This window comes from Tachypleus tridentatus, chromosome 13 (assembly GCF_004210375.1).
Source record: "Tachypleus tridentatus isolate NWPU-2018 chromosome 13, ASM421037v1, whole genome shotgun sequence".
In the NCBI taxonomy this organism is placed as follows: domain Eukaryota; kingdom Metazoa; phylum Arthropoda; class Merostomata; order Xiphosura; family Limulidae; genus Tachypleus; species Tachypleus tridentatus.
In genome coordinates, this window is record NC_134837.1 from 25,235,084 (window position 1) to 25,249,989 (window position 14,906).

At 33.8% G+C, this 14,906-nt stretch overlaps 1 protein-coding gene across 6 annotated transcripts in view; it reads right to left on the reverse strand.

Moving 5' to 3' along the window:
- Window positions 1-14,906, reverse strand: part of LOC143238764 (E3 SUMO-protein ligase PIAS2-like) — a 124,084-nt gene that overhangs the window by 17,055 nt on the left and 92,123 nt on the right. For 2 of the 6 annotated variants that reach the window (XR_013020745.1, XR_013020744.1), the window contains one exon: window positions 2,475-2,834. The exons of the other annotated variants lie outside the window; for them this stretch is intronic. The gene's annotated coding sequence lies outside the window, so the exon portion shown is untranslated. The remainder of the gene's footprint in view (window positions 1-2,474; window positions 2,835-14,906) is intronic. 6 annotated transcript variants of the gene reach the window in all.

A 14,906-nucleotide genomic window follows, 5' to 3' on the forward strand; every position in this document is an offset into this window, starting at 1 on the left:
AAAAATAAGTTACAATTCAAAAACCTATATTTCTGAGCCCAAAAAGCTTTCTGCTTATTGTGTAAACACTCTTAAGCCAAATGGCTGTATGAAACTTGTCTTGCTAGAACCTGAAGCTCAACCACAAGAACTGAACCAAGGAGTTTCAATGAGGGTGACCAAACATACGCATCTCCACTTAATGGAGAATTAGCTAATTGCAGTTCAAACAATTTGGAGGAGTAATTACAAATGACCCCTACCTATGAAGTTCGGGTTCTTTGTGCACCTTCATTAAATCTGATTTTTAAACAGGTGTTGTATGCAGGCATACTCTTTGTCTTGTACTTCTTTGCATTGATGTAGAATCTTTGGTTGTTTTTTTTTTAGGTGGACATGCAGTTTTCACATATATGATACATCAGTAAAGAAAGTTGTTTAGTTCATTTCCCTCTAGCTACCTACTGTACCTACTGTTTTGAGTCATTCACTGAAGGTAGAACCTTTACCTGTGAAATTATTTGCAAGGTTACTATACTGTATATATGCATCTGTTTTCTAGAGATTGAACCATGAGTTAACCAAAGGTCAGTGGTGATAAATTATAGGTTATATTTATAAGTTATTTGTACTCAGCTATATTTATCACCATTATTATAACCAATAGAAAGAACATGTTCTCTTCTACATCAACATAATATTATATTTACCATCCTGAAGTCTACATAGAAAGTTAGAGACTATTCCTTCGTGATATTGACAGAGAAGGAATAATAATTCTCTGAAGCACTAATAGATGCCCTCACATAACATTTGATATGCTACTTTATGACATCCCTGGTATCCTGGGGAGTCATTATGGTAACTGTCTGACAAAATGTCTCTCCTTTATTAGTGTGACACATAATAAGCATGATATATTCCAAGCAACCACCAAACTTCCATGACATGTCTTGTAAGTCTGTCAGTAGTTGTCCAACCCATTCCTCTGAGTAGAAGTCAAGCCCACCATTCTTCTACCAGGCCTTTTATGTATTCAAGGAGTGTTTCAGCTGTATGAGACCTACATTCCATTGGGTAGGTTTATAGAAGCTGTTGCCAGTGCTGCATTTTACTGTACCATTATCAATTTTGTTCAAATGTTGAAGTGCATTTTTTCAACCCATTACTAAGAAGAATCGTAGAATAGAATGAGTCACAACACTGGATGATTCATGGTAAATGTTTTCTAATCATGAGTTAACAGCTGTTAAAAATAGGTTTATGCTCATGTATATCAGACCATGATGCCTGTCCTTAGAGGACAGTTTCATACAGCATTTAAATAGCAGCTATTTATAACTGCTTTATCTTGGGATCAAGGAAAGATTTATGGACTGTCTTAAACCTAGAGTCTCAAAACATTGTCTCCGTAAGGCAGAAGTCTTTGAACTAAGGTGTTATTTTAGAACATCATCATGTGTTCCTTTGATAAATTACTGATCAATGTATTCTCATTATTACATAAGGGGTTATACTTAGTTGGAACATTACCAAAGCTCTGCCACGAGCACATTCCTATAGCTGACTTCACTTATACAGTTATGAGAGAAAGTGTTTGTACTCCTGCATCCCGAGTAATTTTGTGCTCATAACTTAAAGTATCATGATTAGGCTAACAGAAGTATAATATATTATTAATATTATACTAACACACATCTACATAAATTTTTATGTAAATTAAACGACAAATACACTGTTTATAAACAAATAACCAAAAATAGAAGGAGCAGAAAGTGTTCGTACAGTTCAGAACATGTGAAAAACTGATATTCCCATAAAAATTTTGTTTAGTTTGGCAAATAAACTACATTATACCATTCCAGAACTAGACACTGGGCTCATAATTATTGGAATTTAGCCAGCAAAAAATTTACTTCTGACAATTTAGTAGTACTGTCTCCATCATTATCTGCTTGGTCATCATGGCGAACAGGAAATAACTGTCCAGTGATTTAAAAAACTGAATTATTGTAAAATACAAGTCTCGTGTGTCTCTTTCTGGTATTGCTACACAACTTAATGTGCCGAAATCTACTAGTCAAAGCGTAATTGCCAAGTTTAAGCTTACAGGATCAACTGCTGACCTCCCTCGTTTCGGACGCCCCACCAAAATTCCAGAGAGAACCAAGAGGAAGGCTGTCATAGAAGTTAGTAGGAGCCCTCATTTAACACGTAATGACATACAGAAACTGGTAAGGAAAACTGGGGTTGAAGTAAGCACCTCCACAGTTATGAACATGGGTTCAAACCATGCTGTCCTCGTAGAACTCCATATTTAAAGCCTGTTCATTTAGAAGCACAATTGAGGTATGCAAGAAAGCATATAGATAAACCCTTTACCTATTGGAAGGGTATTTTTTGGTCAGATGACACTGAAATCGAACTTTTCGGCCACAATGATGTTCGCTATATTTTCTGAAAGAGAGAACAAAATCTTCCAAAGAACACTGTACCTTCAGTTAAACACGGAGGTAGCTGGATCATGCTATGGGGTTCCTTCAGCTCTTCTGGTGTAGGCAGCCTTCACTGCGTCAATGGAATCATGAAAGAAGAAGAGTACGTTGATATATTAGACACTTATATCAAGAATGATGCTCGGAACTTGCGGCTTGGGCGTCGTTGGATCTTTCAGCACAACAATGACCGAAGCACACATCGAAATATGTGCAATCCTGGTTGCAGAGGAACCATATAAGCATTCTGGAGTGGCCATCGCAGTCACCCGATCTCAACCCAATTGAAAACATTTGGCATGAGTTGAAGACCAGGGTTCATCAGCATCATCCGAAAAACTTGCAAGATTTGGAGGCCTTCTGTAAAGAAGAATAGAAGAAAATACCAGTCAAGTACTGTCAAACGACCATGGAGGGCTATGAGGAGAGATTACGTCAAGTAATTCACCTGAAAGGCTTCACAACTGACCATTAAAGTGGACACACAAACACTTTCTGCCACTCCTATGTTTGGTTATTTGTTTATAAACAGTTTATTTGTCATTAAATATACATAAACATTTATGTAGATGGTGTTAGTATAATATTTATAATATACTATACTTTCATTATCCTAATGGCGATACTTTTTAAGTTATGAGGAAAAAACTACTCAGAACGCAGGGGTATGAACACTTTCTGTCGTAACTGTATGTTCCTATAGTAACATGTGCAGCACTACCTAAACTAAATTCAGGCATCTCAAGTGATTGTAACTGGGATCAACCATTCCAAACTGCTATTGACTGAACCTTTTGAGAAAATGACTAAGGTTTTCTTTGACAGGACTTGCTAAAGACTGAAGGGTTAAAATTCTTTGATGAGATACTTTCCCTGGACACTAGATATTCTGTACCTGGGATCATCACTAAAGACTTGGGGACTAGTACCAATGCTTCAAGTGGACTTGCTTGTGCTTGATACAAGAATTTATGCTCTGGTTCTTACACAAGACTAAACATGACTGTTTCTCTAGAAATCTTGTTTATCTTAGTATTCTGTACATAACTAGAAACAGTTTTGTGTTAATAGCACCAATAACTTCAGGCACATACCCTTTCTCCAATGGCCAGGTCATGTTTGTCTGCTACTATACATTATTAATTGCATGTTAAAGCAAAATGATCTGTAGGAACCATTTTTGGTCTCTGGAGCAAGCACAGCTTCCTTTTGATAGCAACATTAGTGAAGTAGCCAAATGTTTGATAAGTGCATACTGTATAAAAGTGGAAGTTTCCTTGCCATCCAGAGCCACACATTCACCACCCTTACAGTATACCAAAAACCTGGGTCCTTAAAAAATCTTGTGACTAAATGGATGCTTGATAGTTATATTATGCAACGTGTTATCATGGATTTGTTTCTGACTTAACAAGACTGTAAAGATGTGCTGCACTAAACATAAGAACAAAATCCTTTAATAATAATGAAATTTTCAAGTATCCATTGGAAAATTCTTTAATTAAAAAACATAATTAAATTTGATACACACAAAAGAATTTATATTTTTTAAACAATAATTAAGTAAAGAATACAACATACTGGTACCTATCGCAGCAACATTACAAATACTAAATAAACACTCGTAGAGAAAATATCAAAACAGGCCCTTGAAACACCACATTATGGTAACATATGGGCAAATATCCTAGTGCATAAAGCACAAATAAAAATCAATCTGCAATAATAGTTGCAAATTACGAAAATATAAAATAACACAAAAAATACAAGAAAAGAACTAAATAAATGTTCTTAAACACCAACATTTTCAAAAATGAAAGCCAATACAAAAATAAATGCATGAGAAATCATAGTTAAATGTATATATATTAATGTGATTTTTACCAATAACAATTACACACAAAGAAAATAGATTTATTTGTAACATTTAACTCTTTCTCTGTAATTGATGAAGTATACATCCTGTGAGCTTTTAGTGTTAGATGCAAAATTTAATTAAACAATTTTCAAATTCTTCACATTTAATAAATACCAAACTTCGTTTTTCCACGTTGTTAGATATTTCTAAGCCTACATTTTCTACTTTCTAAAATAAACTGTTGCAGTTTCCAACCAAGTTGAAAAGTTTCTTCTCTTCCTTCCCCTCTAACTTTAGAAGTGTTTGCTAATAAACTTTAAATATCTAATGGATACTATTATATACAAAACTAATAAAGAAAACGCACGCTCTCCTGTGTATGGAGTTTACAACCACTTTACTGAATTTGATGTGAAGAGTATTCACATGATAAATGTCTTACCACGTGATAAAGGGGTTGCTTTTACAAAAGGCTAAAGGATTTGTAGCTAATCTGTAACTTACCTAGAAAGCTGAGAAACGGTAGTAATTTTTGGAAATCATGTTCTTGTAAATGATGTATCTTTTGCATTTTAAAATGCCTACTTAAGTTACATGCATCCTTTAGACATTAAAATTTAGGAAACTTAATGAGGCTAAGGAAAAAATATACTTCCATGTGCTTTTTCAAATGATTCTGAGCATGTTTGTGGCAAAAAAACATTTCCTCCTACAAATTTTGGCACTTTTTCCACCGGTCAGAAATAAAATTCAAGCCTCTTGATCTTGATCAAAGATATTTGTTCTCACATAAAAACTGACTCAGTATGTCATAAGATGTTGGTAACTATCATTCTTCATTGACAATTCCCCATTAAATAATATTGTGGTATAAAACATTAAAAGTATTGTTTGTTAATAATTTTCAATATAAGTTCGGATACAAATAGAACAGTCTGAGGGCAGAGTTGTTAGGTTCTACTTTACGTCAGTAACAAATTAATTTGTTTAAATTCAGGTTATGCAGTCACAAGTGTAACACAAAAGCCACCAACTCAAGGAAATTTGGGCGTGGAATAAAAAATTCATGCAGAGATAGCATAAAACAATTTATAAATAAAACCTTTTTTTAAGAAATTCATCTATGTCAAAATTTTCAAGGTTATGTTGGAACAATTTTAAATCCAAACTGTTAAACATTTTGTTCTGAATGTTGATATGTTCATTTATTAGACCTTCTACTATATTCATTAACATAGATACAATAAGTTATGAACTAGATTAATATGAGAAGTTATACGAGTTATAATTTGTATTACACAACTGTAAATTCTTCTAACTGTACCAAAGAAGTAGTAAAATATTAGTTTCTCGCTTTTATTTTTTTGGACATTATGTATCATTAAACGTTGCCATTAGTGAAACTATGACCACTTGTTAACTTGTCTTTGATAGTTAAATATGAACAACTAAACTAAAATAGTTAGAGACAAACCAAATAACTGCAGTCTTTTCATATGTACTGTTCCAAATGTTTATTCTTTTCAAACTACTGTAAAGGGTTTTCTTTTGTTGTTTCTTCCTGTAATGATGGCCAGGTCATCTGGGCACACATCTTGCAGTCTGAGGGGCGAAAGTTTGAATCACCATCATACCAAACATGCTCACTCTGTCAGCTATGGAAGCATTATAATTTGCTGGTAAATTCCATTATGTACTGGAAAAAGAACAGTCCAAGAGTTGACATTAGTGAGAAGAAAGTTGGTCATCACCTCCCAGTCTTCTACTGATAAATGAGGGATGGCTAGTGCAGTGAGGCCTTGTGAAGCTTTGCACAAATTTTAATACATATAAATCATGACTGTCAGTATAAATACTTGCCGTTTCTCTGAGCCTTTTATATCTATTAGGCACTGAAACTCATGACTGTTATTATTGTCAAGATCTGGAATGTATAGCCAGCTAACTTGCACAGTGTGCTGAGTTTCTCTCTTCTTTAGGTAGTACTGTGCTTTGCTAGTTAACAACCACGTTTTTTGTAACTTTCTTTAGTCGTTTGTATTTCACTATGTCATAGGTTAAATCTCCCAGTGACACAGCAGTAAGTCTTGGGACCTGCATGTCGAAAAACTAGGTTTTGATACTCATGGGGGGCAGAGCACAGATAACCCATTATGTAGCTTTGTGCTTAGTTTCAAACAATTAAAAGAAACTACAGGTTAATATGAAATATAATTTTTTTATTGAAATTATTTGAATATGAACTAGTTATAACCTACAAATACTTCATAAACAATGTCACTCCAACGAATGCCTTTTTTCCACAAAATTTCACTCTTCATACACGTCTATGAATTGGTTCACCACTATCCGTTTTTAGCTCTGTGGCATAACTTCAACAATTTAATGAATTATTCTGAATATATATATTCACATATATTATTTATTGTTCCCATTTGTGTGAGACTGCAAATGATTTGATCTATGTGAAGGAAAACAGACAAAAGAAAAACTTTTGGAGGTGGCTTACATCTTCAGTAGATCATAGATAGAAAATATTAAGCACAAATTATGTGAAAAATGCACGTAAAACATCACAGTTATAACATAGTAATAAGTATGGTCACCAAAATATAGACAGTCCCTTTTTGTCAGATTATTTCTGTCCTTTCACTATAGGCATTGACATTTTCTCTCCAGAATCTGTAATTTGCCAACTTTTTCTTGTATACAGATAATTTCTGCATATTTGTCAACTGGTTCATGAACAGAATGTAATCTTGAGAACACTGGTATGGCAGTTTTATATTACACTAGAGCCAATATTTCAAATTCTAGATTGAGCTGTAGGTATCCACCTTTATATTTGGTGTGATGCTGTCCATTACATCACCCATGATGTTGAATGATGATTCCATCAATGGGCCATGGAACGTATTGAGAGCAACAGTGGTTACCTTTGACAGGAACTCACACTTGCCTTTGTCCATAATGCACACCCACTATCTGTCTGCTTTTAGTGTACATTTAATAGTTACAGTGGAACCCCTTTAAGTGGCCACCCCTCAGATTTGGTCACCCCTTGAACATGATCATTCAATCACAGTCCCTTTTTTTGTTTACATAATCCCTAATTATATACAGTGGAACCTGTCTAAAGCAGCTACCTTCGGGACTTAGACAAACTGGCCTGATTAGAGGGAAGGCAGCTAATCATCACCAACCACTGCTAACTCGTAGGCCACTCTTTTACCAATGAATATAGGGATTTACCATCACATTATAACACCCACAGATGAAAGGGCAAGCACGTTTGATGTGATGGGGATTCAAACCTGCACCCCTCTGATTATGAGTCGGTGCCTTAACAAAACTTCTTATATGTTCATATTCACCATGCTGGACCTTTTGTTCTTGAACCCTGAATGAAGCAGCCTATTTCTTTTAGAGCATTATATTTGTGCCCAAACAGAAACCTTTTTTATAAAGGTGGAATTGCAACTTTGGCTTGTTTTGCTTCTTAATTTGTTAGTGAGTGATAAACAGCAAAAAGTCACTAACTGTGTCATTCATTCACTATGTCGTTACTCTCTCTCTCTGTCTTAGTGAAACTTCTGAAACTTATAGATTTGAGAACCTTGAAGCTACAGAAAGAGAAATTAAGATGTATAATGTTAAAATTGTATGTTTCCTTACAAGAACACTTGGAATGTCACTTTGTAATGTCTGTCGCTGATGTGTTTAAATTTATGAAATAACATGAGCATCGTCAAAACAGTAAACAAAAACATTTTAATAATGAAGTGGTCCAAAGTGAACCCCTGTTACAACTGTGTAATTCTATACTTGAGGTCAAATAGGGCAATTATCTATCCATTGTACCAAAAAAATAAAATATGAAAACAGGGAAAAAAGAAACTAGGACAGTGGTTGGGAAAACAAAAAACAGGGATTAAAGAAGGATGTTAAAAGCCCCATGAAAGTAAAAATTTCCATTAACTATTTGAAAACAACTAAAACAGATCTGCCCCATCTAATGCTAAAATTGATGGTGTGAAAGTAGTGGGTTGTGTAGATACTGGGTTGGATTATTCAGTACTAAATGAAGATGTATCACAACAAATCAAGGAAAATGATCCAAAACCAACATAAACTTGAAGTAAAGGAAACAGGTGTCTTGCAAACAGAAAGACGAACTTTCAACTGTTAGAATATTTTGAATAAAAACTATTAATAATAAACAGAATTGAAGATCAATGTTTTGTTTGCATCAAAGATTCGATTGAATTTTGTATTATTGGATCATACCTCCTTCAGCAACTCTCAACTTCTTCACTAATGTTCCTCAATTAAATGTCATTTGTTAGGCATGATTCTGAGATTGAAAAGATACTGACTGAAGATGTACAATGTTCACATTTACAGAACCAGGAACAATTAAAACAACTCGTATTGGAATATGTAAATATAGCATTGTAATTCTTTCACTAAATTCCAAGTGATACATAATAATGTGGATAAAATGCTTCATGACTGGTTAACTTAACCCTCCATTTCTTCATAGGCTTCTCCAATAGCTACTGTCAAGTGGAAAACTAATGATTTTAGATTATATTTTGTCAACAGAAAGTTAAATCAAGTTTCAGAATCTTACCATTATCCAGTGCCTCATGTAAAGTGATGCTTTAAATGGCTTGTCATGAACAACCTGTATCTGTACGCTAGACTCATCAAACTGATACTGGCAAATAGCTGTTAAAATGAGGGATCAACATAAAATTACAACTGAAAACAGACTTTATCAATTTAAAATGATGCTTTTTGGCCTTAAACCTGCCATCTTCCAGGAATGTTCCAAAGCTTATATTTATATCATCGTAGTTTTCACCCACATTTGAACAATACTTGAAAAACCTTGAGTTGGTTTTCTATAAAAGTTACATACAGCTAATCTTATGCACAGGGGCATAGATCCTGAAGGGGATGGGTGGGATACACCCCTCCATTTTAGGTGGGGGTATGGTGCATACAATCATCCTCTCCTACAGTTTGGTCTGTTGAATTGTTTTATTGCATCACAGGCCTACAAATTGTGTGTTTGTTCTTGTGATTCTCGTGTTCTTACCAATCGAATCACATAATTAGGCCTAGATGTAGGCTTTTTCAGTAGCCGAAATGTACATCTTTAACATAGGTGTGCTTCTATGCTTTTCGATCTAAGCGATAGTTCATAAGTATCAGCCAGTAGGCCTAAGTATACATGCAAGTATCGTGGCAACAAGATTACTCTGTGACTGCATGTTTACAGCTTTCAGGTTCACGTAATCAGAGATTACCAATTTGCAAATTGAACAGTCCACATAAGTGGTTGCAAAAATCATCCCCTAAGACTAGAGAGAAGGCAGCTAGCCATCATCACCCACCACCAACTCTTTGGCTACTCTTACCAAGGAATAGTGAGATTGATAGTGAAAAGATAACGGCCCTTGGCTGAAAGGCGACCATATTTGGTGTTACGGGATTGAACCCGCGACCCTCGGAGTACGAGTCAAGTGCCTTAACCACCTGGTCATGTATTATAAGCAAAGAGGAAATTGAATAGTGAAACTTAAGATCCAAACAACCATTCAGGAGCAGGCATTATTAAATCGGATAATTGTAATAGTCTTTAATTTCAAAAGTCTATAAAATCAGTACTTATTTTCATACTGCAAGTTGTTCTTATATATCTAAGAACATATATATGATGACTCAAATCACTTGCATGTTTGTTTCCACTTCTGTGAAGAACAATCTTATCTTGTTTGTTTGTTTTGGACATTTCCAAAAAGCTTTAGAAACGGTAGACTGTAGCAAGAAAAGATTTCCAGTTAACAGAACCTAATTAATTAATTCTAGAGCTACTTTAATCAATTAGAAATATTCAAAAGTTACTCTTATAACGCACCCACAGCACCAAAGTTCAGAGCGCGATTCTTTTGCGAAGAATTACCAATTACCAATTTGCAAATTGAAAAGTCCACATAAGTGGTTGCAAAAATCTAGGTGTCCAAGAAACAATACACAAATTATCCAGATGTGGTTAGTGCTCTCGTATGAGGAAGGACATTAAAAATTGTGTTGTCATGCTGTGTTTGTCAAACCACTAAATTCGATCAGAAATGGCTACCTGGATTTAAGGAAAACGCTAAACCACTGGAACCTGGTAAGATAATACTTGTAGAGGTTATGAGACCTTATCCTAAGGCTAGTACAGGAAATAGTTATTTGTTGGTTTTGACAGGTTACGTCAATAAATGCTTTCAATTATATCCTCTCAAACAAACAGTATACAAAATCCAGTTAATGAATAGTTGTGTAGCTATGGTATTCCAAAGACTTTTGTATCTGACAATGACCCACATTGTGTCTCATGTAAAGGATAAAACTTCTAAAGCTGTTGGAACTAAACATATATTTACAACTCCATATCATCTTTAGGTCTAACATTACTGAAAGAGTTAAAGAGAAATGTTGATATAATGATATCTGCTTATATTGAGAGCAATAACTGAATTTGGGATAATCATATATACACACACACACACACACACACACAAATATGAATTTTCTCCAGCCATTAACATTTTCATCTATGAGTCTACAGGTTACACTCAGCCAAACTTCACTTGCACTGTGAGATCTTTTTTCCTTTGGATTGACTGATAAAATATTCAACAACACCTCAAACCGTAAATAAATAAACAAACAGTGAAAGTACAAATCATACATAATATGCAAAATCCAACTCTGAAAAGTGCACTGTAAATATTCTGTACACTGTAAATACAGCTATGTTTGTTTGTTTTGAATGTTCATGCAAAACTACACAAGAGCTCTCTGTTCTAGCCACCTCTAATTTAACAGTTTAAGACCAGAGGGAAGACAGCTAGTCATCACCACTTTCTGCCAACTCTTTTACCAACAAATAGTAGGATTGACCGTCACAATATACAGCTTTCATGGCTAAAGGGGCAAACACGTTTGGTGAACCCGAGACACTCAGGTTACGAGTCGAGTGCCTTAACCACCTGGCCAGGCCGAGCATATTTTGACAGATTCTATTTGAACTTTACTGACAAATTGCTGTCTTCACATTGGGATGATGGATGCAATGTTCCTTGGAGTCATGTTGTAATTTATTGTCAAACCCTTTGTTTACAAAACATCATGAGGACTTGGTACCCTACTAGAAATGACTTAACACTCTCCAAAAATTGTATGACTATTATTCAATATTCACTGAATTTTGGCACTGGCTACTGTACTCCATAGAAATCAGTGTAGCAGTTGCTTGACTAGATGCACTTTGCCCATATCTACACTGCAATGAGTCACTGTTGCTTGATCCAATTGGTGATCTGGTCCAACAATAACAGTTTGTTCAACCAACATGCCACCAGTTTCTTTTGTTACACTGGGTCTAAGTTGCTTGCACAATTTTCGACCAACAATCTCATGTACATTGGTAGTTGTGGATTTGTTTTCAAATATGGTGAATATAATGGACACAACCCTAACATTTCCACTAGCCTCAATTATCATACTAATTATCATTTCAAGGTAAAACTGGATAAATATTCACCATTAATTACAAAGCACTAATATGACTATCTCTCTGGAACAGATAACTGCCTGAGATAATACTAGTTGCTTTCTGTAGCCATGATATATAAAACTAATAAACTAGACTCCACCCATCAAAAAGGACATAACACCTCTTGTATATATGGTAGTTATCACCATCATTACATACATTCATTAACTGGAGTGGCAAAATCAACTAATACTTTTCATGGTATATCAATCTTGAGGATACCAATGCCAGGATCAATGTTGTAGACGACTGCCTGCATTTTGTAAGTGACATTTTCATGACACAGCCAGAAAGAAATCAGTATCCAATGGTCAGAATAGTGGTCTTACTTGGATGGCTTGACATGCAACACTTCTGTGAGCAGCTACAAATACATGAAAGTGTGTTGCACATTTTTCAATCATTGAAATGTGGTTCATTACCTATGTTGCAGCTTGTCATCCCAGAGGTCTGAAGTGTTAAATTGTTTAAAACTTCCTTAATATAAAGAGGCCATCACAGAGTTAAACATACTTGTGCTTATATTTCATTACTGGTGTACTGGCTGCAATTAAGTCATAACATTAAGTGGTGGAGTTAACACTGTCAGGTATGTGCTGCAAAGAAAAAAAGACCAGCCTAATTAGGGTTAACTTCAATAGAGATTTGTTGGATTTCTTTTAAAGATTAGTAATGAAAATACTGGTTCTCCTTCAGAAATTGAGTGAGGTAATTGGTATATGCTGTTCATTATCAATTGTTTCACTAATTAAGTTGAAGTTTACCCATTGGCTAATACTTGAGCAAAGTCTGTTACTGAAGTCTTGGTAGAAGACTTATTGCACATTATGATGGTGTGTCATGCAACGTGAGAGACATCAATTCATTTTTTGACAAATGTACTTTTGATAATATACTATTACTCCATGTAGATGCATGGTCCATGCCTTACATACATTAAGAGTGCCGAAGTTTCACATATATATGCAGCTGTTTGTCAGTTCTTATTGAAAGTTCAAATTTATAGCAGCTAAACCATAAATTAAAAATTTAATATGTAACTCACTGAGTGCACACAGAGAATTTTATTTTTTTTTGTCAGTATATATATAAAAGCATGTGCATGCTATTTAAAGAGGACAGTTTAATGCCATGGAAGCTTTGATTATAATTGAAATGAACACTACTTTTCAGGCTTGAAACATTTGAAGATTTTGAAGGAACATGATAAATTAAACAAAAAGATAAATCAGTGCTTCAGTTTTTTTTAATGGAATAACCAGTGATATAGACAATAGAGGTATGGAACACAAGTTTATTTAATAATTAAAAATAAATGTAAAATACAACTATATATGTTATTCCCATTTCACAATGATGAGTTTAAATCAACAGTGAGTTCTATATAAATGACATAAAAACAACATATCCCACCCAAGTTATTAATATAATCCAAAGATCTGTTGAACTTTCTTACCTAGCTTGTTTCAGAAATGAAACTCTGCTAATAATTAGCACAAGTTGTTTGTCATACAAATTATGAACTATTTTTTTAATATCTTATTGCTAGTCAAATTGATTTTCCTTTACACACTTATGCATTTTTCTTAAAAAATACATAATTAGCCATTATACATAATTTTCATTTATATAATATTAAATTAATAAAATATTTAAGTATAGAACCAACAAATATCTTAGCTTTTGCAAACAACTTGACTATTTTACAAGATAAAGGAAAGGTAACAAGCCAGAGAAACATGCAAGACCAAATTATTGATTTCCAATTGAGTAAAATATCCAAAACAGTTATATAAATGGCAGATTTAAGTTTCTTTTTTTTTTTTATACGTTTTCTGAGATACAATCTCAGTTCTCAATTCACATACTAACCATACCACTCCACATTAGCAGAAACAAAGTTGTATACAGGTACATGTATTATCATGAGTTTATAATTTTAGTTTCTTTGAAACTGTTTAATACAGGGAAGTGTGTACTTCCAAGTATGTTATACAAATGGCACTAAATGAATTACTTGAAATTACAAGTTTCCTTCAGCCCAAATGACCTTTGTTTAATAATAAAAAAAAGCTACAACTAAAAGTAAAACTAAGTATACTTGATCTCTTATCAATTTTCACAAAAACAACCAACCAGAAATTAAAGTCCAGTGGTGGAAGATATGTACATTAATTAAATATGAAAGTTTGTTACAGTTTGTTGTTTAGTAACTTTCTGTGGTTAGTTCAGGTTGATATTCAAATTGTGTTACCATCTGCTATGTTACTAGTTAGTTCATTATGGTGTTTGAGACCAATTCAAAGAAACAGAACAAGACTTCAATGCTGTTATTAACCAAAAGTATACCCAGAACAACATCAGATTACCTCTGGTCTTGTGGCTTAAAATATGTATCTATCTTTTACATTTAATATTTTTACTGAAGCTTTTTTTAAGGAATAAACAAAAAATTTCAATTTTTTTATGGATAGTTAAGTTAGAGTAACAAAAGTTTTATATCATTCATGATTAGAGTTTGGCAATTAGTAAAATTCACTAATCATTTAATTATCATGGTCATTAATTGATGGTATTCAACAAACCAGTTATTCTCACAAGACTTGAATAACTATTCAAATCAGAATAGAATTGGTGTTAAAATCAGAAACACCAATTTCAATTACTTGATTATTGTTGTGAGACTTTAGGCTAATCGATTAAGTTGAACAACTCTGAATAAGTAATATTTGGATTCCAAGAATAGTTGAAAGAATCAAAAACACTAATTTTTAATTAATAACTTATTCTCCCTGACTTTAATCAATGTAGTAAATATTAATAAGTATTTGACTAACCACCCAGCTCCATTCAAGTACATAAAAACATGTAGAAATTTTATAACACTAGCAGAAACAAGAGCAAGATATGCCAATTTATATTATTGCTAACAATGTTTGTTATGCTAAAGTAGTAACAA